Source organism: Chiloscyllium plagiosum, unplaced genomic scaffold (assembly GCF_037043375.1).
Source record: "Chiloscyllium plagiosum isolate Xiang-an unplaced genomic scaffold, Cpla_swu_hap1 HiC_scaffold_24, whole genome shotgun sequence".
NCBI lineage: Eukaryota > Metazoa > Chordata > Chondrichthyes > Orectolobiformes > Hemiscylliidae > Chiloscyllium > Chiloscyllium plagiosum.
In genome coordinates, this window is record NW_028270162.1 from 16,742,295 (window position 1) to 16,768,338 (window position 26,044).

General features: G+C 41.7%; 1 protein-coding gene across 4 annotated transcripts in view; it reads left to right on the forward strand.

Moving 5' to 3' along the window:
- The window catches only part of fam222aa (family with sequence similarity 222 member Aa), a 345,559-nt gene that overhangs the window by 102,290 nt on the left and 217,225 nt on the right, over nucleotides 1-26,044 (forward strand). The window contains exon 1 of one of the 4 annotated variants that reach the window (XM_087999941.1): nucleotides 15,563-15,712. The exons of the other annotated variants lie outside the window; for them this stretch is intronic. The gene's annotated coding sequence lies outside the window, so the exon portion shown is untranslated. Of the gene's footprint in view, nucleotides 1-15,562; nucleotides 15,713-26,044 lie in introns of those variants that run through there. 4 annotated transcript variants of the gene reach the window in all.

Here is a 26,044-nt window from a genome sequence, read left to right on the forward strand (position 1 = left end):
GAAATGGCTGATGGATGAGAATGCAAATTGAAAAACAGGTTAATAAGTCATATGGGCTTCACAAATAGAAACTTTGAATACAAAAGTAGACAGAGGTTATGATGAGCCTTTTTATAATTACAGTTATACAATGCACAGTGGCTAGCACTGCTGCCTCAGCACCAGGGACCCAGATTTGATTCCTACGTCAGGCAACTGTCTGTGTGGAGTTTGCACATTCTCCCAGTGTCTGCGTGGGTCTCCACCGGTTTCCTGCCACAGTCCAAAGATGTGCAGGTTAAGTGAATTGGCTATGCTAAATTGCCCACTGTGTTAGTCGGGTAAATACAGGGTAGGGGGAATGTGTCTGGGTGTGTTACTCTTCAGAGGATCGGTGTGGACTTGTTGAGCTGAAGGGCCTGTTTCAATACTATAGGGAATCTAATTTAATCTATAACATGCCCACTTCTGGGCATTGGAAAAGATGAGGTGGCATTGGAGAGGGTGTGTGAATGATTCTGGGGTGAAACTTCAGTAAATAGGATACAGTGGAGAAGCTGGAACTGTTCTCTTTAGAGAGAAGACTGGGGAAAGTTGATAGAAGTCTTCAAAATTATATAGAAAGAGGAAGACACTGTTCCTTTTTTGGTTCAGAGGTTGAGAACAAAGCTATACAGATTTAAGGTGAATGGCAAATGAATCAAACAGAACATGAAGACAAACCTTCTGCTGTAACTAATGGCTAGAATTTGGAATATTTCTCCAAAGAGCTTCCACAGTTCGTCAATCATGTTATAGCCAGTTCGCGAGTGGGAATCACCAGGAAATGAGTCAGCTCACGGGTAATGCAGAAGGAAGCAGGATATCAATAAAGTTAAGAGGTAAGGGAGTGGGGGGCGGGGGGTGAGGTAAGGAATGAAGGGACGGGGTACAGGGAAGGAGAAATGGTGAGATATGGAAGGATGGGGTGATGATCAACAAGGAAATAGGGTGAGACTCAGGATGAAGGAAATGGGAAAGGGGAAGGAGGGATGAGAGATGGAAAGAGTGGTGGAGGACAAAGAAGGATGTCAGGTGAGAGACATGGATATACAGGGTGGGGGTGGGAAAGTTCTTAACTCTTTGAATAACATCTCTTTCTTTAAAATAAATGTAAATAGATCAGTAGAATTATTTCAATTATTACACTTTAGGAAGGATGTGACAGTACTGGACAGGGTCCAGAAAAACTTTAACTGATGGTTTGTTTCGTACAAATGTCTAAACTAAAGAAGGTAAAAATTGACATTTCGTTACTGTTTTTTTCCTCAAGGTAATTTGGACTTTACTGGCTAGATCAGCATTTATTGCCAACCAACTGCCCTAGAGAAGATGATTCTGTGCTACCTTCTTGAAGTGCTACAATCCTTTGAACACTCAATGCTGTTAAGCAAGGGAGTTGTCAAATTTTGATCCAGCTAAATGAAGAAACAATGATACAGTTCCAAGTTAGGGTGGTGTGTGACTTTGAGGGAAACGTGGTGGAATTCCCATGCATCTGTTGCCTTTATCCTCCTAGGGGTAGAGTTCATGGGTTCAAAAAATGCTATTAAAGGATAGGAGAGTTGTTGTAGTGCATCTTATAAATGGTACAAACCACATTATTGTGCCTCAGTGTAAAGGAAACAAATATTTAAGATGGTGGATGGGGTTCATGGAGCAGGCTTCTTTGTCCTGGATGGTATCAAGCTTCTTGAGTGTTGTTGGAGTTGCATCCCTCCGGGTACAGGTTGCTCTAGTATAATGCACGTTTCATCAATGATGGTGGCTTGGCGGTTAGCACTGTTACCTCACAGCGCCAGGGACCCGGGTTCAATTCCTGCCTCGGGCGACTGTCTGTGTGGAGTTTGCACATTCTCCTGAGTCTGCATGGGTTTCCTCCCACGGCCAAAAGATATGCAGGTTAGGTGAACTGGCCATGCTAAATTGCCCATAGTGTTCTGGGATGAGTAGGTTAGGTGTATTAGTCAGGGGTTAATGTAGGGGAATGGGTGGGTGGGTGACTGTTCGGAGGGTCCCGTGTGGACTTGCTGGGCCAAAGGGCCTGTTTGCACACTGAAGGGATTCTATATCTATAATCATTGAGAAAGTTGGTAGCCTTAGATCTTCTAAGGAGATGCAGAAAGTGCTCAACCATGGAGGGGGCCTATTTGTTCAGAAAAGTTGGGGACATCTGTTCTTAGTGTCAGTGGATCGGTGTAAATAAGTTGATAACATCTGTTTACTTGTGGAATGTGTGGCAGTACTTCCTTCTCACACCGGCGGCTAGAGGCCTGCATATTTCACAATGGATGTCGGATAACTAAATTGCTGGTTTATATCAAAGACTCTTAACAAAACTCACTCAGTAGGAAAAGAGCTTGTAATTTAATAAGCTGACTGGAATATGCATGTAATAGAATAATCCTGATACATTTTCATGTATACCACACTGAGCAGATTTGAATTTATGAAACTCAGCTTCCTCATCTTGACTGTTCTGGGAAGTGAATGTCTCATTACCTTTCCAGGCTAGGAAAACACAAAGGCTGAAAGTTGGAAGGTGTTCATGAGTGAGTGAGTGAGTGAGTGAAAACATTCTTCTGTAAGTTATATTCACTGACTGAACAGTTCAAGAGACCCAGAGAGAAAAAAAAAGAGACAGACAGAGACATAGGACGGAAGCTGGTGGAAAGATGAACCCTTTACGGTCTGATTTGAGTGAACACTGGCTTGTCATGGATCGAATGTGTGTTGTTCCCTGGAGCTCGAGATCTGGGAACGTTATGAGTTTAAGTTGCATTTTGGGAATCTAAGATGATTTTAAAAGAAACAGCCGTTTGAGGACAAATGATACTGGACATGTTATCTGAGCAAGGTGACTCCATGGCCTTTTACACAAAGTTTAGACCAGACTCTCATTATGATGTACTAGCCAAAGCAATTGACCATTTGGCCTAGCTGGATCAATGTTTCCACTTTGATGTGCACGTAGCTTAATTGGTCAAGCATACACAGACCTGTCAATGCGTTTCTTTTCCTCTACAAACTTTTGAAATTTTATTGTTGCTTATTTGATTAAGGACATGGGGCATTTTTGTAATTTTAATACCAAATTCTGTATAAAGACAGCTTGTTTGTAGCAATAAGGGGAGTAGCCTGAGAGAGCTCTTAGGTATAGAGCTAGCGCCACTACACTCCTAAAGGTTTTAGAACCTTTGCTCAAACCTGGCTTATAGGTATGTTATCATGTAACATTGACGCCATTGGTAAATAAAAGGTAATAATTTAAACTAATCTGTCTGAGAGAGTTTTATATTCCAGACTACCACAGAGTACGATCTCCCCGATGAACCAAGAGAGGCTACAGGTTGAGTCAATCAGGGATTCCCTGAACCGTCTCGAATAGTACTTTAGCAATTCTATACCTATAATGTGAATTGGCTATAATGCAATTGATGAATTGTAGAAGCTTTTTTGCATAACATGAACTTTCTCCTGAACAGGTATCACGATTTTCTATAGTGATCTTCTAAGTGATTTTCAATAGCAGTTTTGCACAGAGCGATTTTCTATAGGGAGAGGTTGCAGAGGAACGCAACTGTTGTTGTGTTATAGCAGAACAACCTGTAAGTGAAAAAGTATTCCATTATACACTTGATTGTGACTTGTCAATAGCCATTGACAGGTAAGATGGGAGTTACTCACTATAGAATTCCTGACCCACTCTTCTAGCCATAGTAGATATAACTGGTTCAGTTTAGTTTCTGGCCAATAATAACCTTTAGGATGTTGATGGGGGACATCCAGTGATAGTAATGCCATTGAAATCAAGCAGGATTGGTTAAATTCTCTCTCTCTTGTAGGGACCATCATTCCTTGGTAATTTTGTGACACAAGTGCTACTTGCCACTTATCAGCCCAACCTGGATGTTGTCCAGGTCTTGCTGTCTGTGAATATGAGCTGCTTCAGTATCTGAAAAATCACAAAGGGCGCTAAACATTGGGCACTCATCAGCAAATATCCCTACTTCTGATTTTATCATGAGACAAGCTCACTGATGAAGCAGCTAACTGATGAAGCAGCTAACTGAATACTTTAAAAATTATTTTAAAGCTTGTTTTCCATTTTCACAAGCTTTATTCATTTATCTATTGCTTAGTAGGTAAGATGCTGTGTTGCCATCTTGTAATTTTGTCTGTGTGGAGTTTGCACATTCTCCCAGTGTCTGCGTGGGTTTCCTCCGGGTGCTCCGGTTTCCTACCACAGCCCAAAGATGTGCAGTTTAGGTGAATTGGCCATGCAAAATTGCCCGTAGTATTAGGTGCATTAGTTAGGGGACTGGGTCTGGGTGGGTTGCTCTTCGGAGGGTCGCTCTTCGGAAGGTCGGTGTGGACCTGTTGGGCCGAAGGGCCTGTTTCCACACTGTAGAGAATCTAATCTAATCTAATCACTGTCAGTAATGAGTGCCATGCTGTACTGACAATGTTTTACATGATGCTCATAGTATTATAGGATATTATGGAAGTTATACTTGCTATGATGATATTGTCTTGCATGTTAGTAATACTGTTGGTATAACTGACAACCTTTTTTGCTTTCCAAGCTCAGGCATTGGTCCATATGTATAGGAACAAGCATAGTCCTTTTAGCCCCTTGAGCTTCATTATGGCTGATGCAACATTCTTCATGTTCACTTTCCTTCATTTTCACCATAACTCTTGAATTCCTGACTGATCAAGAATTTATCTATCTATCTATCTATCTATCTCAGCCTTCAATATATTCCAGGATTCTACCCCCATAACTCTTTGGCAAGAAACTCCAAAGACTGTCAACCCTCAGGAGAAATTCCTTCTCATCTCATCCATAAGTTAGCCTCAGAATAAAGATGCACTCTGCCCGCTGGTCCTGGACTCTCCCATGAGGGAAAATATCACCTCAGCATTTTTCCTGTTGAGCCCTTTAAAAATCCTATATGTTTTACAGATATCATTATTGATCTTATTCTTCTAAGCTCCAGTGAGTAGAGTCCCAAGCTGGTTAACCTTTGCTCATAAGACAATACTGCATTCCAGGGAACATCTAGTGAACCTTCTCTGAATGGCCTCCACTGAAATGATATCTATCCTTAAATAAGGGGACCAAACTGCTCACAGTACTCCACAGGTGGTTTCACTAGCACCTTGTACAGTTGCAATAAGACTTCCCTACTCTTATATTCCAACCCCCTTGAAGTAAGGTGCAACCTTCCATTTGCCTTTTGATTATCTGCTGCACCTGTGTGCTAGCATTCTGTGTCTCATGCACAGGAACCCCTAAGGCCTTTTGTGTTTCCGCTTTCTGCAGATTTTGTCCATTTAAATAATACTGTTCTTTTGTTCTCCTTTCCAATTTGAACGACTTCATGTTTTCCCAAACTATACTCCATTTGCCAACTTTTTTGCCCACTCCTTTAACCCATCAACATCTGTCTATAAAGTTTGTATTCCTTTCGCAACCTACTTTTCCATCTACTTTTGTGTTGTCTGGATATTTGGCTGCAGTATATTTGTTTCTATCCTCCTGTTCATTAATATGTAGGGTGTAGGTTTGCTCGCTGAGCTGTAGGTTTGATATCCAGACGTTTCATTACCTGGCTAGGTAACATCATCAATGGCGACCTCCAAGTGAAGCGAAGTTGTTGTCTCCTGCTTTCTTAATATGTATTGTAAACCATTGCAGTTCCAGCACTGATCTCTGTGGAACCACATTGTTCACAACTCAACAACCCAAAAACAAACCTCTCATGCCAGCTTGCTGTTTCCTGCCCATTAGCCAATTCTCTGTCCACACTAATCCAACAGAATGGGCTGTTATCTTATGTCTTAGCCTATCGTGAGGTACATTGTCAAACACCTTCTGGAAGTCCAAATACAACTCATGTACAGGTTCTCCTCTAACCACTTTGGTCGAGACTTTCTCAAAAACTCTAAAATTAGTCAGATAGGATTTCCCTTTCATGAAACCAAATGTTGATTTTCCAAATGTGCTATTACTTCCTTAATATTTGATGCCAACATTTTTCCTACAGTAGATGTTAGGCTCATCAGCCTACAGCTTTTTGCATCTCTCTTTTTGAAAGGCTGTCATATTAGCAGTTTTGAAACCCTCTGGGTATATTCCAGAATCCAAAGCCTTTTGGAAAATTATAACTGATGCATCCACTATCTCTGTAGCTACTACTTTTTGGATCCTAGGATTTAAGCCATCAGGGCAGAGGACTTATCATCCTTTAGTTTGATTAGTTTGTCTAATACTACTTCTAGAATTTACTCCTCCTCAGTTGTTGAGTGAAGACTTTGAAGTCACTGCTTCGTCAAGAACTCTGCATGTAACAAAGCTACTAAAGTAATCATCATTCATCATCATTGGCAGTCTCTTGCAGGATGAGTCTAAGTGGCTGCACAGATCGATTCAGCTACTGCAGGCTCTATTAAGCAGGGTAGGTGGTATTCACATGAAGAAGTGGGTGGGGCATCATTGTTGCAGCTCGCTCCTTTCAATGTTTTTGCTTGGCTTTCGCTTTTTGTCAATGGCAAGTCTCAAGATGCTCTATGCCTTCCTGGATGCTGTTTGCTCCTCCACTTTGGATGGTTTTCGGCCAGAGTGGGAATGCCATACTTCGCCAGTGAGGCCTTAAGGGCATCAGTGAAGCACTTCCTCTGCCCACCTGGAGATGACCTGCTCTGAGCTGGGAGTAGAGTCGTCTCATGTTGGACAACATGCCCAGCCCATCGCAGCCAATCAAAGGTGGTCAGTACTTTGATCCTGGGGATGTTGGCTTGGTCGAGGATGCTGGTGTTAGTGCGTCTTTGTGGATCTTGCACAGGCAGCATTGGTGGTACTGCTCCGGTGCCCTGGTGTCTATAGGAGGGCAGGAACCACCACAGTTCTGTAAACCATGACCTCTGTGTCAGATCTGATGTTGTTGTCCTTGAACACATTTCCTCAGATGGCTGAAGGCTGCACTAGCACATTGGAGGCGATGCTGGATCTCTTCTCAATAGCTGATTTGGCCAACAGGACACCGCTGAGGTATTGGAAATGGTCAATGATCTCTCAGGTCTCCCTGTGGATCTTGTTGATCAGGGGTTATCTCCACAATGCCAAGCCAGGTTGGTGGATGACCTTCATCTTGCAGATGTTCAGGGTGAGACCATCCATAAAAGATGGTGACGATGGTCTGATGTACATTCTCAGAGTGCACAATTGCGTATTGAAGCTCAATGACACTGGTTGCGGTGACTTTGATTTGAAGATGGGGGAGATTAAATAATTTTCCACAGGTTCTCTAAGGTAGCTCCACTCCAGTGGGGAGCTTATCGGCAGTGAGGTGAAGCATTGCAGCGAGGTGGATAGAGAACAGCATTGGAGCGATGACACAGCCATGCTTGACACCAGTCTAAGTGGGAATGGGCTGGTGATGGAGTCATTCGTCATTACCATGACTTCAATGTCATTGTGCAGGTGAAGGATGGTGAAAACTTCATGGTGCAACCAAAGCAGAGAAGGACGCTCCATAATGCTTTCTGATTGACCGTGTCAAAGGCTTTTGTAAGGTTGAAGAAGGCAGCATACAGGGGTAGGTTCCTTTCTCTGCATTTCTCCTGCAGTTGTCATGTGGTGAAATCCTGTCCATTGTACCCCTCCATGGCCAAAAGCCAGGAAGAGTTCCTCAGCCACAGGGAGGAGATGGGAGATGGTTGAGTAGGACCTTGGCGATGACTGTTCCAATGGTTAACAGCAGAGAGATTCCCCTGCAATTACCACAGTCAGACTTGTTCCCTTTTTTTTGAAAATATTATGACTGTGGCATCTGAGTTCACCCAGAATGCTCTCCTCCTTCCAGATAAGGCAGACAAAGGCATGTTGCTACAGCAGAGTCTCTTTGCCTCCACACTTCAATGCCTCAGCAGGGACACCATCTGCCCAAACCATCAAAACCAAATAATCACTCATACCTACATACATACATCCTAGTTTTTTGTTTAAATTTAAATTCCAAATTTTTGAATTGGACCACTTCACTTTCTATCTCAATTAAGAATTAAGATATGACACTGGATAGGCAATGTTTAATATTTATAGAACAAATGCATGAATCGCAACAGTTATACATTCCAGTCTGGCACAAAGACACAACATGAAAAGTGGCCCAACCATGGCTAACAAAAGATAAAGGATAGTAGATCCAAAGAGGATTCATTCAGAGTTGCTCAAAAATTGAGCAAGTCTGAAGATTGGGAGCAATTTAAAATTCAGCACAGGAGACCAACAGATTGAATAAGGAGGAAAGAATAGAATACAAGGTTAAATGACATAAAAATGGACAGTATAAGCTTCCAGAAGTGTGTAAAGTGCAAATTGTTAATGATGACAAATGTCGATCCCTCAGAATTCAAAACTGGAAATTGATAGTGGAGAATAAGGAAATGTCTGTGCAATTAAACAACTAGTTTAGTTATTTCTTAATGGAAGAAGATACAGATAACTTTTATCAGAAATACTAGGTAACCAAAGTGCGAGGGGGGGGGGGAAACAAATCGAAGGAAATTAGTATTATTAAAAAGTGTTAGAGAAATTACTTGTATTGGGAGCTGATAAATCCTCAGTGTCTGATAATCCACATCCCAATGTATTATAAATCGCCATGAAAACAGTGAATGCATTGGTTGACAACTTCTAAAATTCTGTGATTGTCCTAACAGATTTGAAGTGTGGAAAATGTAACTCCATTAATTAAAAAAGGATGGAGCAAATAAGGAATTATGGATTGTTTAGTCTAACATCATTTGTAGGGAAAATGCTTGAATATATTAGAAGGGAAGTGATAACAGGGAATTGAGAAAATATCAATGGAATTAGACAAAGTCAATTTGGATTTATGAAAGGAAAATAATGTCTGACAAGGCTACAGGTGTTTTTAAAGGACATGACAACTGTAACATATGGGAGAACCAGTGAATGTGGTGCATTTGGATTTTAAGGAAGCTTTTGAAGCTCCATGTGAGAAGTTAGTGTGCAAAATTAAAGCACATGGGATTAGGAGTAATATACTGACATGGAATAGAATTGATTAGCACCCAGGCAACAGAATAGAATAAATCAGCATTTTTCTCAATTCTTGAGCAGCATGACAATGCTGAGAAATTTGGGAGAATGAAGTAAGTTCGGGAAATTTAGTTTGTGGTGTTCAAAAGAAAGTCTGATTTTCTCCCCAATGTCTAAATGACATTCTGAACAGGATACATCTCAAGACTTTAAGCTTGCTTTCCTAGTGTTCATTCACTGTGCTCACTTGAACACTGTTAGCATCACTGTTTTGTTTTGTCTTGCCTTTTGGCGCAGACAGAAATCTTGGCAACTTGTCATGGTTGCCAGTGGGAACAGTCCAATGGGTGGACATGTTGCTATGTCAATGTCACAGCTACAGCATGTCAGAATGTGGCAGCAGGTTCTGTAGTAATCACACCTAATGGCCATATCTGAAGATCTAAGAAAAGTAGCTCTTCATCAAGTGAATGGAGACTACAGTCAGTTATGAGGTGCTGCCACACTCAATCAAGGGCATTGTCCAGGGGATGACAATGGAAAGTCACACAGTGGTGGGGTCAGGTTTGGGGATTCGCTGTCCTTCAAATCCTGGGATTGGGTCATATTCAATCCAACAAGCCAAATCCAAATAATCCAGGGTTTTCAGGTAGGGAAGTGGGGGATCTGAACAGAAATTAATCAAGGGTTTGGAATGTCCTTAATTGAATGATGAATGATTTACTTATTGTCACTTACATTTTACAATGAATAATACGGAAAACTACACTGAAAAGCTTCAATAGTCATCACAATCTGGCATTGAATAATTTAAGAATAATTTTGGATAATTTAAGAATAAAAAGGATAAAAGACATAACTTAAATCACATCTGCACTGCTACCCCTGTTCCACCATCTCCCTGCTGCCTTCAATGGACATATCAACGTAGGAGTCACCACTGTTACGGTGCCATCTCTTTGCTATTGGGCCCACTTTGCTGCCAGGTCCCATGCTGAACACAAATTCATGCCACAACCCTGGCTCCACTGCCACCTCGATGATGCTAGGAATCCCGGCTCTGAGCATACCATGTGACCACCACTGCAGCCTGCGCCTCGCCAGAGCCAAGAGTCTTTACTCTGGGCCTACTATAACCAGGGGTCTCTGGCTCCGTTGCCAGACCAAGCTACTGCCATCGTCTTGCCAAAACTAAGAGTCCTGCTCTGGCCACTGTCTATGGAGATGATGCCTTGCCAGTACTGCCACTTGAAAAGTCAGCTACTTCCGCCACATTCGATTGCTGGAGGAACTTTGCTGCCACTGCTGCTGCAAGCCCCAAACAGAGGATATTCCTGCTGCCACCACCACCTCCAGGTACTGTGATGTGCCATGTCCATTATCACCTCTGACTGCAGGGAGTAGCTGCTATTCCATGTACAGCCAACATTAGCTGCCACACTGACTTTGCCGACTAATCTGCTGCAGAGGCTCCAAAGAAAACAAAAACAAAAGATAGATAAGAAAGAAAAAGAGCATAAGTAAAAAGAGAGCAAAAAATCTAAACATGCAAGAACGGATCAGTCCCTGGCAAGAGTTCACACGCAGGCCTGCGAGTCTGCTGCCACCTTGGAAAAAAAACCTGGGATTATCCTCAATTCAGTTCATGGTAGGGTGGGGGTAGACAGCACTAACCTATTCAATCTTATCTCATACCTACAATTTTTAAGCCTTGAAAATGTTCTTGTAAATCTCCTCTGTTTTGTGTCTACAGTAGTCATGTCCTTCCCACAATGAAATATTGGCCTAACAAATGCTGAACAAAGAGACCTTGGAGTGCAGGTTCATAGCTCCTTGAACGTGGAGTCGTAGGTAGATAGGATAGTGAAGAAGGCGTTTGGTATGCTTTCTTTTATTGGTCAGAGTATTGAGTATAGGAGTTGGGAGGTCATATTGAGGCTGTACAGGACATTGGTTAGGCCACTGTTGGAATACTGCGTGCAATTCTGGTCTCCTTCCTGTTGAAAAGATGTTGTGCAACTGGAAAGGGTTCAGAAAAGATTTACAAGGATATTGCCAGGGTTGGCGGATTTGAGCTATGGGGAGAGGCTGAACAGGCTGGGGCTGTTTTCCTGGAGCAGAGGTTTACAAAATTGAGGGGCATAGATAGGGTAAATAGGCAAAGTCTTTTCCCTGGGGTCAGGGAGTCCAGAACTAGAAGGCATAGGTTTAGAGCGAGAGAGGAAAGATATAAAAGAGACCTAAGGGGCAACTTTTTCACGCAGAGGGTGGTACATGTATGGAATGAGCTGCCAGAGGAAGTGGTGGAGGCTGGTACAATTGCAATATTTAAGAGGCATTTGGAAGGGTATACAAATAGGAAGGGTTTGGAGGGATATGGACCGGGTGCTGGCAGATGGGGCTAGATTGGGTTGGGATATCTGGACGGCATAGACAGGTTGGACCGTATGGTTTGTTTCCATGCTGTCCATCTCTATGACTCTGTCTCTGCTCTTTAATTCAAGAGAGGGAAGCATCCCATTTGCTGCCTTTTACATCTTTTTTACCTATCCTGCCACCTTCAGGGAGCTGTGACATGGTCTCTCACTTCTTCTAAAACTTTTTCAATACACTCACATTTATTGTGTATTCCCTTGTTTTTTTTATTCTCCCCAAATTGTGACCTCACTTCTCCAGGTTGATTTTTTTTTTAAGATTCCCTACAGTGTGGAAACCAGGCCCTTTGGCCCAACAAGTCCACACCGACCCTGCAAAGAGCAACCCACCCAGATCCATTCCCCTACATTTACCTCTGACTAATGCACCTAACACTACGGGCAATTTAGCATGGCCAATTCACCTAACCTGCACATCTTTGGACTGTGGGAGAAAACCGTAGCACCTGGAGGAACCCCACGCAGACATGGGGAGAATGTGCAAACTTCACACAGACAGTCGCCCGAGACTGGAATCGAACCTGGGACCCTGGTGCTGTGAGGCAGCAGTGCTAACAACTGAGCCACTGTGCTGCTTCTATTTGCCATTTTTCTGCCCACTCAACCAAACCAACAAGGATGTCAAGGAGGCCAGATTCAATAATTATTGAGATGAGCAGTGAGAGATTGTGTCAGGAAAATCACCTTAACTTGTGAAGGGAAGCCTTATTTGAAGTTGTCACAGCCAAAATGTGGGAAGATTCAGTCTAATAATTCTTTTTCAGAGTGCAAGATGGTAACTAATGGGGTACAACAGTGATCAGTGGTTGGCCACAGCTGTTCAAATATATAATCAATAATTTGGATGAAAGAATCAAAAGTTAATATTTTGCTGATGACATGAAGCTGGGTGGAATTAAGTGGCAGTATGGTGTTAAGACAGCGAATCAGCCATGATCATACTGCTAATTTGGCCTGAACTAATATTTCTCAATTCACATGCGAGCTTCTTAAATCTTAATAGCTTACTCCTACTTCTATTTTGTACATTTTTAGATTTTACTAAGTTCAAGGTTCTCAGGATTAGATCATTTACGGGAGAGGTTTGGCCTCTCAACAACTCAGGCAAGCATTTGGCATCCTTACACTGGTAGGTGGTGGTTAGTATCAGCGATTGCTGCCTTACTTTCACGCAGTCATTTGGGCGATGTACCTTTCTTAGCAAAATCGTATGGTATTTCTGCCAATTAGTAGCTTGGGAGATGATTCCATGTCAGCCTTGAGAAATTTAGCTCAGATTGGCAATAAGGTAAGATTCGGGTCTCTTTGTCTCTTGACCGTCTGAATGTGTCTTTCTATAATCCCTGTCCCTCATGCACTGTGATGATGATGAATCCATATTTTCAGCTAACTCCTTAAATCCTTTGGAAGCAAATTGACTTCCATTGTGACATATCATTCTTTCAGGAATTCTATGCTCAGCAAACAAACTCTCATTGCTGCTCTGATTGTAAGTCTCAAATCTTTTACCTTTCTGATGAGTGGGAAGTTTGAGTAAAAGTCTGCATCTATGAAATGCTATTATTAGTTGATAGTAAATAAATTGACTACCACAGAATGACATGATCTAGTGGGATTTCATCTCCATTTGCTGTTGCATTTTATACCTCTGGGCACACATTGTGAGTGGATCACGTTCTCAATGTTTTGTAAAAGCTACCACGTATACAGCTAATTTGGCCTGAACTAATATTTCTCAATTCACATGAGCTTCTTAGATCTTCTAGAGAAGTTCAATCTGCTCCATGTTGAGTATGATGATAATGCTGATGATTCTGGATTTTGGGCAGCAGAACATTGTCTTCTAGAAAGATTTTCATAGAATCCCTAGAATTCCTATAATGTGGAAACAGGCCATTTGGCCCAACAAGTCCTTCCTGGCGCTTCAAAGATTTATTGATGTTACCATATTGCTGTTTGTTTGCTTTATTTTGTTGAGCCTTGCCAGAGTTATTTACTGAGAGAGCATCAATAAATTAGAGACAGTAAAGATTAAAAGTTAAGTTTTGGTTGTGCAAAATGCTTCTTTAGATTTTTTTAATCTTGAGTTGCTCATGTGATAATCAAGATAGAACATCTGCTAGCTCCACAACCTCCTGGTTTTCATTTCCTTGAATCATTACTCTGAAGCCAGAAGAATTATCGCTACAGTCTTGCTGGAGCCCTACATAGAATTTTGTTGTAAATCTGCTCAAGGAGACAATAATCAACCTCAATAATGCACTCTCTCTCACAAAAGTGTATATGGATTTCTCACAAGAGTAACCACAATCAAATGCTCTCTTTCTCTGTCAGCATAGAGTCATAGAGATGTACAGCATGGAAACAGACCCTTTAGTCCCACTCGACCACATATCCTATCTAACCTCGTGCCATTTGCCAGTCCCCTGTAAACTCTTCCTATTCATATACCCATACAGCTGTCTTTTAAGTACCACAATTGTCCATCACTTCTGGCCGCTCATTCCATACACACACCACTGTGTGAAAATGTTGCCTGTTAGAGCCCTTTTCTATCTTTCCCTTCTGGCCCTAAACCTATATCCCTCTAGTTCTGGACTGCCTCACCCCAAGGAAAAGATCTTGTCTGTTTATCCTATCCATGCCCCTCATGATTTTATAAACCTCTATAAGGTCACCCCTCAGCCTCCGACACTTCAGAGAAAACAGACCCAGCTTATTCAACCTCTCCCTATAGCTCAAATCCTCCAACCCTGGCAACATCCTTGTAAATCTCTTTTGAACCCTTTCAAGCTTCACAACATCCTTCAGATAGGAAGGAGACCAGAATTGCTCACAATATTCCAAAAGTGGCCTAACCAATGTCCTGTCAGCTCCCAACTCCTGTACTCAATGCTCTGACCACTAAAGGAAAGCATACCGAACCCCTTCTTCACTATCCTATCTACCTGCAAACTATACTTTCAAGGAGCAATGAACCTGCACTCCAATGTCTCTTTGTTCACCAACATTCCCTTGGACCTTAGCATTAAGTGTATAAGTCCTGCTAAGATTTGCTTTCCCAAAATACAGTACCTCACATTTATCTAAATTAAATTCCATCTGCCACTCCTCAGCCCATTGGCCCATCTGATCAAGATCCTGTTGTAATCGGAGGTAACCTTCTTTGCTGTCCACTACACCTCCAATTTTGGTGTCATCTGCAAACTTACTTACTTTGTTCACATTCTGGTCTTAGCTGAAACTAGAGATTTGGATGCAAAATGTTATCAGCTTGCATTCTTGTAATAGATTAGCAAAGGGAGTGGGGGGTCACTAGGAATAGGAATGGCTAAAGTTTTTTTGTTTTTTTAAATGTCAATGTCAGAGATTAGATTAGATTATCTACAGTGCGGAAAAAGGCCCTTCGGCCCAACATGTCCACACCGACCCTCTGAACAGTAACCCACCCAGACATATTTCCCTCTGCCTCATGCACCTAGCACTATGGGCAATTTAGCATAGCCAATTCACTTGACCTGCTCATCTTTGGACTCTGGGAGGAAACCCACGCAGACACGGGGAGAATGTGCAAACTCCACACACAATCGAATCTGGGACCCTGGTGCTCTGAGGCAGCAGTGCTATCCACTGAGCCACCGTGCTGTTAGAGAGAAGAAAAGGTTGTATACAGGGAAGATAGGGTATGTACAAGAGGAGATGCAGGAGAATAGAGAAACAGGGGGGATAGGGAGAGAGCATGAAGGTAAACGAGGGCCGTAGGAAAAACGTCTGAAGACCTGGAGATGGCTATTACCAGGCGACTTTTAAAAGTATTTCTCTACCTGCATCATTTTGTTCAAAAAAATCTCTTCACTTTCCTACAGAACATTGAATCTCGGGATATAAGTTAGAACTTTAAAGTCTATACACATACCTCCGCCACACCTGCAAGATGCCCCTCAGCCGATTACGGCTTCCTCCTCTCGCGAGAGTGACCGCTCAGTCCCCGAAATAAATGCCGCAAGCCTGGGTTCCGGTGGCTTTGCGCAGGCGTAAATCAATTCTCAGCAGCGCCGCTTCATGAATGTGTGCTCTTCACTTGGCTGCGCTACGCTCAATGCAATGGGCAGCTCCAAAAAGTGTCCGCGCTGCTCACCTCGCACAGCTGCCGATTCGGCGCCGCAACAAAGATTCAAGAGAGCAGGTGAGCGCGGAGCTGTTATTTCTTTCTTCTTGCTGTTTGAGCGTGCCAGTCTGGCGATGGCAGATGGGGGTTAAAGGTGTTTGACAACTGATCATTTACATCGTCGGAGGAGGACGGCTCCTCTCCTATACTCCGGTTGGGAGAAAGTGAGAGCAATCGGAGGAGGAGAGGGGTGGGAGCAGCTTTGTGAGATGGTGCGGTGCAGGGGTAGCGCGAGCGGAGGCGGTTGTGGGGAGGGGAAGGCGGGGGTGGTGAGCGCGAGCGGCCGAGGGTGATAGGGGCTGGGGACACGCTCGAGCTGATTGCTTCAGTGAATAGGCCGGGCGGAGAGGGCAGCGCGAGCTGGAGGTGGCGGTTGGCAGGAGCCACGGGGGCAAGCGCGAGCCAGAGTGGGAGAGGCGGTTGCGTTTGTTGAAAGGCGGGGGTGCTGGTGGTCGCTGTTCGCGCGAGCCGGTTGCTTTGCGGGGGGGTGATGCAGCAATTGCGAAGGCGGCCCACCGGCTGGAGCTAGGAGAGATGGATGGATGGGGGTGTCCGTGCAAGTTCTCCGATTCGTAGCTCTAGCAGTTGCGGCTTGGGGAAGGGCTAAGATGCAGAGCGAGAGAGGCGAGGCTGTCAGCGAACAACTGGATGGAATGGTTTCTTTGCATAAAATTGGTATAATAAGCGAGCACATACACAGACCTGAAACCTCCTGTCAGTTTGCACTCTTACTCCGCAATCCTTTTCAGCCCCGAGTGTTTCCATGTCTATCATGGACTTGTTGTTTCATCTAATGCATCTATGTAAGTGGATCCGTCTTTCTCTACAACGATAGGGAGCTGTCCAGAATTAATAATAATTATGAATCTGGATGCCTTTCACTGGTGTTGGCGGCTTCATGGGCACCAAGTCGGAATCCAGAAGGAGGCAAACTGTAATTGCATTTCTTTTTATTGAATATTTTCCTCCTGAATGCTTTCGTCATGTCAGAAACCAGATGCAAAGTTTAATGGGTTTCCTTCTCCGGGTGAATGTCAAAAAAGACGAGAATTCCTCCTCTCCTTCTCCTTCTCCTCTCCCCTCCCTCCACCCCAAACTTAGAAGTAAGACGTTTTTTGTGAAGGTGCCTAACATGAAAGAGACGTTTTGTTGTTTTTCATACTGACAAAATATAATTAGACATTTTTTTCACATTCACACGTAACTGCATATCGGGAGATGGAAATGGTATAATTGCTAAATGAGGTTACTACCCTTTCCATCATTTCCATTCTTGCGAATTTTTCTTTCCGCGAGGTCAATATTGATTTGATCGATGGGTGAAAGGCGGAGATTTCAGTGAAGCGTTTCTGAATCATTTTGTAAATATATTTTATGCGGTGATCGAGACCTTTCGACATGAATGGACAATAATGCGGACAGTTGTTTATTCTTCTCAAACGTACTTTAATTTCTATCCACATCATTTTGTGTTTATTTTACCACTTTTGTCAGTAGATTTGCTGGGTTGGTGTGTCTCACTTCGGCTGAGTTTCTTATTCTCTCGGCTTTCACATATATTTACCTCGAGAGAAAGATTTTAAAATATATATAATGCCACTGTTACGTGACGATCTATTCTTTGATCTAACCATTTGACTCTTGAACAAATATTAGTTAAATATTCAAATAGATTTGCATCTTTAGAAATTAAATATTAATTTGCAGCATTTTCCGTTGATATCATCTTTAATCCAAGCTTACTAAATGGTTATAACTTTTTTACAGTAAAGTGTCTGTCCGCATGAAAGAGGAGTTAGTTGGAAGTTCTTGACCTCAGATTTTTAATTTAAGGGACAAGCTGCTTCAAAATAGCCAAGCTCAAGAATGATGAACTTTTTTTGGCATGACAATGCAATTACTATACAGTTAAATGTTAATCAATGTTTAGTGACTATTCTTACTATATCTTTATTTTAAAGCTATGTGAAGAATACCACAAAATACTTTGTAGCATGGAATAAACATTTTTAGAAACATTTTTAGAAACGTCTTTAGGATTACAGTCTGTTTATCACCTCAGTTAGTCATCTGCACAGAGCTGTTTTTGATGTAATGGATGTGCCTTCCAAGGGCAATTAGTTAGAACAGGTATTCATAAGTATCATTGACCAGATTGCATTAGGTGCTTTAAAGGGGACCTGTTGTTTCTTTAATTATTAATGAGATTTTGTAATCTTGTAAACTCTTTTCTTAAGAAAACCAAACTTTTATGAATGAGAAATTCTTACAGTTATTAATGCCACAGTGTCTTAGAAAATAATGACTTTGCAGTAGTTTTTTATTCACTGATTTTTAATACTATCTTTAAGTTTCATTTAGGTTTATTTTCACTTTTTATTGAGACTGAATTATTTATTTAATCAGGCACCTGGGACTGAGTGAAATGCTGTAATTTAATCTCTGGGTTTGTTTGCTAAATGTGAACCACAAATACTATTTGCTTTTCAACTGCAGAATAGCTCATAGCGATAGTTCATGAATTCAACAGTAAACATGAGTAAATATATCTGTATTTAATGTAGTTTAACCTTCACTTAATATATTTTGACCAGTAAGGTTGTGGTTTAATCTTGATTATCTACAAACCCCTCAGCTGATTTTTAAGATTAAAATCATTTTGTTATTTCAGATATAAATATTTAAAATTTTCATGAATTATGGAAACCATTTCAAAGTAATAGGAATGTGCACTGTATATAACCATAAAGTATTTGCATTATTTAATCTTTGTGTTCTACCCCTACTTCAATGTAATGTTCAGTTATTCAACTCCGAACATTAACTGGTTGGCAAGAATGTCAGCATGTTATTGAAAACCCATCTATGCCAGGAGAGCCCACATGGAACTACATCACTGTATGTGTGGGTAGAAATGATTAAATGCCTGATAGGATATACAATATTACAAAGGTTGGAAGGTATGTGTGCCATCTGAAGTTTCTTTGGGGTGATATGGCAGAAGTGATACATCTACCAACAACAGTTTAATTGAATGTTTTGAGAAGTCAATTTTTATCCCTTGCACTTGTTCTGAAACATTGCTTACATATTCCTACCTATTTGCAATGAAATAGTGCAACTTGTTTTTAAAGTCCACTTTTCAGTTTTTGCATCTCAATGTAAAATGTTTATATTTTTGTCTTTGCTGTAGTCTTGACTTCACCATCTGTTGGATGGAATTTAAAAAAAAATATGGAGTTCAAATTTATTTTCTGTTATCATTTTAAATTAAACTCAGTCAAACCTCAATGTAAACCTAAATAAAAATAGCCTCCCCCACCCTGCAATTTGTTCATGGGTTTCATGTCCACTCCATGAAAATATTGAATGCAATTCATGTTTGAACAATAATGTGGCTGCAGGCAGTGAGAGGTGGAAGAAAACTTGGATGGGGAATTGTGTTCATGGAATGCAGATGTGTCTCAATTTATGTCACTTAATTGATTATCTGCTGTGAAAGTTGTGCAGCATTTTTGGCGTCTCACTTGGGTAGCATGCTGGAAATCAACCCCTGCTATTATTTGAAGTTGTTTCAAAGGTTAAGACTGCATAAAAGCATGCAAAATTCCCCAATTTACCTGTTCTTTAGATCCAGGTTGATTGATGCTGCCCAATCAGATTTTTCAACAAAAAATAGTATCTATTACAAATAAATATATTCTAGCTATACATAAACAATTATGAACTGTCAGCCTCAAATTCTGTATACATATACAGTCAGACAAAAAACAAAACTCTGCTGTTTTGGGTAGAGAGTAAGAATAGGAAGACAGATAAATGTCCATCTCTACAGCATTTGCTGAGACTATCCTTTTGGCTTGTCAGGATCTACTGCTCCTGATCTTCCTTCACCAGGTTCCCTCACTTGCTTACAGGTGATACAGGATGACTGCTTCACACCGCTTACAGCAACTGACAAGGAAAATTAAATTGGCTTTCTTCAGGTTTGAGGTGTTAATGAGTGACCATGAATTTTAGAGGGTTTACTTTTAAAATGTGCAGTTACTCTTTCTATAATCCTTGCTTTTTAAAATAGTCCTCTTCCTGTTTCAGTCCACAGTCAAAAATACAGAAAAATAAAAAGTTAGTCTTCACAATTTATTGATCTGCGCCAAAAGTTCCTCTTTTATTCATTCAGGAATATGGACTTCAATGTTGGTCCAGAATATCTTGCTGTTGTCCTTTGAAAGATGGTGATAAACCTGCCCCCTTGAATCACTACAGTTCATTTGATGTAGGTACCTCTACAGTGTAGTTTGAGAGGGAATCCTAGGAACTTTGTCACTGTGCTAGAGAAGGATCAGCAATATCGTTCCAAATCTGGATGGGTAAAGGCTCCGAAGAACTTGAGGATGGTAGTGTTCCCATGTATCTACTATCCTTATCCTCCTAAATGGTTGTGGATTTGGAAGGTGCTATCTCAGAAGCCTTGGTGAATTTCTAGATGGTAGATACTTCTGCCATTGAGTGTCAATGGTGGAGGGAGTGAATGGCACTACATGCACAAATAATCAAATGAATTGCTTTGTCATGGATGGTTTCAAACACCTTGAAAGCCATTGGAGCTGCACTCACTCATGCAAATGGGAAATATTCTATCACAGTTGAAACTTTATTGCTGGAACAGCACAGCAGGTCAGGCAGCATCCAGGGAACAGGAGATTCGACGTTTCGGGCACAGGCCCTTCTTCAGGAATGAGCAGAGAGTGTTCAGCAGGAGAAGATAAAAGGTAGGGAGGAGGGACTTGGAGGAGGGGAGTTGACCTATCACATTTCCAACTCCCCTCCTCCAAGTCCCTCCTCCCTACCTTTTATCTTCTCCTGCTGAACACTCTCTGCTCATTCCTGAAGAAGGGCCTGTGCCCGAAACGTCGAATCTCCTGTTCCCTGGATGCTGCCTGACCTGCTGTGCTGTTCCAGCAATAAAGTTTCAACTTTGATCTCCAGCATCTGCAGACCTCACTTTCTCCTCAATATTCTATCACACTCTTCACCTGTATCTTGGTGATGATGGCCAGGCTTTAGGGGAGTCATGAATTAAGTTATGCGTGACAGGATTCCTGTCAGTTGTTAGGTCAAGTCTGAGTATTGTCCAGGTCTTGCTTTATTTGTATGCTGATTGTTTTAGTAACTGAAGAAATGTGCCTGGTTTTGAAACTTGCAGTCATCAGTGAACATCCCCACTTCTGACCTTCTTATGATCATGAAAAGATCACTGATTAAATAGCTGAAGATAGGTCTAGGACAACAGCCAATTAATTCCGAAGGGTCTTGTGGCACAGTGTAACTCTACCCTGAACGAGCATGTCTGGTTTCAAAATATACTTGCTTGAGAGTTGTGTGATAACTTCTGTGGAAAAGGTTGACTAGACAATATCTACCTGTTCAATTGAATCCTTATTTATTTGATGAACTTGATATGTTTTGTGCACATCAGCCTTTAAATATAAAATCTATGCTGTGTACAGGAGGCCTGTGATTTGAATGGATATGTTTCCTATTAATACATACTTAATTTCAAGTTGCAACCATCAGTCATTACGACTCTTCATAAACCTGAATTTGTATAATTCTATAACTTCAAAATCTTTTTGTTAAGATGTAACTAAAAGAAAAAGTGTGCAAGCAAACAAAGTAGCACCTATCCTGACAGTTGGGATAGACACAAGAACCAACAAAGGGAGACAAAACAGATTAAGAGTTCTAAAAATACAGCATGAAGACTTGCAAGAGATAGCAAAGTAAATACCAAATATTTTTTAGTTATAGAATGAGGGATCAGGAACAATATGAGCCCTTCACACTGGCAGCCACTATGTTAGGGGTGAGAGTAAGAAAATGGCGGAGCGTTAACTGAGTCAGAACATAGGAAATCCCTATGCAATGAACGTTGAATCTGGGACTGACGAAAATGAATAAAAGCAAAGTACCGAACAACAGTGAGAAAAAAGACACTAGTGTGGTTTCAGCCCTCTAGAATTAAAGGAAGTAGGTGAGATTATTTCCGCCATGACTTTTTCCAAATTTTTAGTTCAGATACCATCCCTTTGGATTGGAAAACTTAGAGGGATGTGGGCTAAATGCTGGCAAATGGGACTAGATTAATTTAGGATATCTGGTTGGCATGGACAAGTTGGACCAAAGGGTATGTTTCTGTGCTGTATATCTGATTCTGTAACACTTTTAGCATTTCACAGTATGTATGATCTGCACATCATGCTGAAATAATTCACGTTTCTTAGGTTTCTGTGTATTTCAGTATCATGTGGACTTTTGATAATTTCACTGCTATTAGTTGCTCTGTGTTAATTAAAATTTGTCACTGGACTAGTAATCCAGAGACTCTGATTGAAGCTCTAAGGACCTTAGGAGGGCAAAGAGAAGCCGCGATGTATCTTTGGCACATAGAATTAAGGAAAACTGTAAGACATTTTATAAAGTTAAAAATCACACAAAACCAGGTTATAGTCCAACAGGTTTATTTGGAAGCACTAGCTTTCGGAGAGCTGCTCCTTAATCAGGTGATTGTGGAGAATAAGAATGTAAGACACGGAATTTATAGCAAAAGTTTACAGTGTGATGTAACTGAAATTATTTATTGAAAAATACCCGGATTGTTTGTTAAGTCTCATCTTTTAGAATGACCATGTTGGTTTTGGTTCTTTCATATGTAAATTGCAAAACCTTTTTTTAAAAGTTACATTCTCAAGTGCACTTTAACTGTTCAGATGAGGAGGAAGGTGACAGGCACTTGGAAGTACAGAAGGATGCTCTCATAAGAACGGGGTACAATGCTCAACTCATCGACCGCCAGTTCCGACGTGCCACAGCGAGGGACCGTAATGACCTCAGGAGACAGACACGAGCTGCAAAACACAGGGTTTTGTTGTCCATACTTCCCAAGAGCTGAAAAGCTACGTCATGTAATTCGCAGCATGCAACACATTATCAATGAGGATGAGCACCTCGCCAAGACCTTCCTCACACCTCCACCTCTTGTCTTGAAACAGCCACCAAACCTCAAATAGATCATTGTTCGTAGCAAACTGCCCGGCTTTCAGGACAATACCATACGCTGCAAGATGTGTCAGAATGTCGACACGCATACCACCATTACGCTTGAAGACACTTCCTCCCACCATGTACAAGGCAGGTACTCGTGCGACTCAGCCAATGTTCTCTATCTCATATACTGCAGGCAAGGATGCCCTAAGGCATGGCATATTGGCAAGATCAAACCGAGGTTATGGCAATGGATGAATGAACACCGCAGATCAATCACCAGACAGGAGTATTCCCTCCCAGTCGGAGAACGCTTCAGCGGTATGGGACATTTGACCTTTTGACCTTCAGGTGACTGTCCTCCAAGGCGGACTTCGCGACAGGCAACAAGGAAAAGTGGCCGAGCAGATGCTGATAGTCAAGTTTGGTATCCACAGGGATGGCCTCAACCGGGACCTTGGGTTCATGTCACACTACAGATGACCCCATTGCGCTATACACCGACAGATGAACACAGACAGACACACACTCCGACCCTCTCTCATACACTCACACATACACTCCCACACACAGACTTAAACCTTTTTTTACACTCACACAGACACTCATACCCCCCGCCCCCACACATACACACCCACATGCACGCACATACTCATAATTTGTACTTGCAGAATTGCATTTTATTTTGCTCAAAAACTGCATGAAATCATGTAAGATTCTGTAAATCTGTTTTTTTTTAGATTAGAATCAGTCTGACCATTGTGGCATAGAGAGCCTCACAGGGAGTTAACCCCTTCAATACCTTTTCTGGGCCGACATGACACCAATTAGATCAGAATTCCTACAATGTGGAGACAGGCCCTTTGGCCCAACAAGTCCACACTGACCCTCCGAAGAGTAAACCTACCCTAATCCATTCCCCTATCCTATATTTACCTCTGACTAATGCACCTAACCAACATATTCCTGAACACTATGGGCAATTTAGCATGGCCAATTCACCTAACCGGCATTGTGGGAGGAAACTGGAGCACCCGGAGGAAACCCACGGAGACATGGGGAGAATGTGCAAACTCCACAGTCGCTCGAGGCGGGACTCAAACCCGGGCCCCTGGTGCTGTGAGGCAACAGTGCTAACCGCTGAGCCACCGTGCCGCCCCAATTGTTAAAGTTCACTTGACGATGTAACTTTTAAAAAAAGGTTTTGTGATTTACATGTGAAAGAACTGAAACCAACATGGCAATTCTAAAAGACGCGAGACTTAACAAACAATCCAGGTCTTTTTCAATATATAATTTCAGTTATATCACAATGTAAACGTTTGCTATAAATTCTGTAACTTACAATCTTATTCTCTGCAATCGCCTGATGAAGGAGCAGTGCTCCGAAAGCTAGTGCTTCCAAATAAACCTGTTGGACTATCACCTGGTGTGTGATTTTAACTTTGTACACCCCAGTCCAACACCGGCGACTCCAAATCAAGATATTTTATGAGTATATTAAGAGTAAGAGAATTACCAGGAATAGAGGGGGGCATATTAGAGCTGAATAGGACAACAGTGTGTGGATTTAAATGAATATTTCTCATCTGTATTCTGAGGAGAAAGGCATTATAGCAAGGGGTTTCATTTGGAGTGATGAAGTTCTAGAACATGTTAAGATTAAGGAAGAGGAGGTATCAGACATCTTAGCAGACAGACAAGTGCATAAAATCCCCAAGGAGGCAAGAGAGGAATTGTTGAGGCTCTGGCAGATATATTCAATACTTCACTGTCCACAAGGGATGTGCCAGATGACTGGAAGTTAACTAATGTGGTTCCTTTGCAAGAGTGACAGCAGGGATAGGCCAGGTAATTACAGACCTGAGGTCAGTGGTAGGGAAATTATGGGAAAATATTTTGATGGATAGGATTAAATCAAGACTTGGAAAAGCAGGGATTGATCCAGGATAGAGCATGGATTTATTAGGATGAGACCCTGCCTGATTTAATTTAATTGAGCTACTTGTAAAGGCGACTAAATATATTGTGGGTGGTACAGTTGATGTGGTCTACACAGACTTCAGTAAGGCCTTTGACAAGATCCCACATGGTAGGTTGGTGCCAAAGATAAGAACCCATGGAATCCAAGGCAAGTTAGCAAACTGGACCCAAAATTGGCTTGCAAGCAGGAGGTGAAAGGTGATGGTAGATGGTTGTTTTTTTTTGGACTGGAGTCCTGTGACCAGCTGTGTTCTGCTGGGATCGGTGCTGGATCAACTGTTGTTTGTCTTTTATATAAAACAATTTAGATGTGAATATAGAAAGCCTGGTTAGTAAGTTTGTGGATGACACCAAAATTGGTGGTATAGTGAACTGTGAAGGTTATTTAAGGTTACAAAGAGATCTTGATCAATTGGGCCAATGGACTGAGGAGTAGCAGAAGGAGTTTAATTTGGATAAATGTGAGGAGTTGCATTTTGGTCAAATGAACAACAGCAGGATTTGTACAGTCAATGGCAGGCCACTGGGGAGTGTTATTGAACAGAGATCTAGGGGTTCAGGTACATAGTTATTTGAAAGTTGTCACAAGTAGACCGGGTGGTTAAAAAGGCATTTGGCATGTTTGACTTCATTGCTCAGGTTATTATTAAGTATAGGAGTTTGAACATTCTGTTGCATTCAAGATGTTGAGGCCACTTTTGAGTACTTTGTACAGTCTGGTTGCCCTACTATATGACGGATATTAAATTGAAGATGGTGCAAAAAAGATTTAAGGGGATGTTGCTGGAATTGCAAGGCTTGATGTTATAACGAAAGGCTGGATAGGCTAGGACTTTTTTCACTGGAGTTTTGGGTTTGAGTGTTAGCCTTTTAGAGGTTTATGAAATCATGAGGGGTGTTGATAAAGTGAATAGCAAAGGCCTTTTCCCTAGGGTAGATGAGTTCAAAACTAGAGGGCAAATTTTTACAGTGAGAGGAGCAAGATTTAAAAGGGACCGTAGGGGCACCTTTTTCAGAGTGGTTCATTTGCGAAACTAACTGCCAGAGGAAGTGGTGGTTGCAGGTACAGTTAAACATTTAAAAGACATTTGGACAGGTATGTGAATAGGAAAGGTTTATAGGGATTTGGGTCAAATGTAGGCAAGTGGGATTAGCTTAGTTTGGGAAATTTGGTCAGCGAGTTGGAGGAGTTAAACTGAAAGGTCTGTTTCATAGAGATGTACAGCATGGAAACAGACTCTATGGTCCAACCTGTCCATGCCAACCAGATATCCTAGCCTAATCTAGTGCCATGAGCCCATATCCCTCTTAAACCCTTCCTAT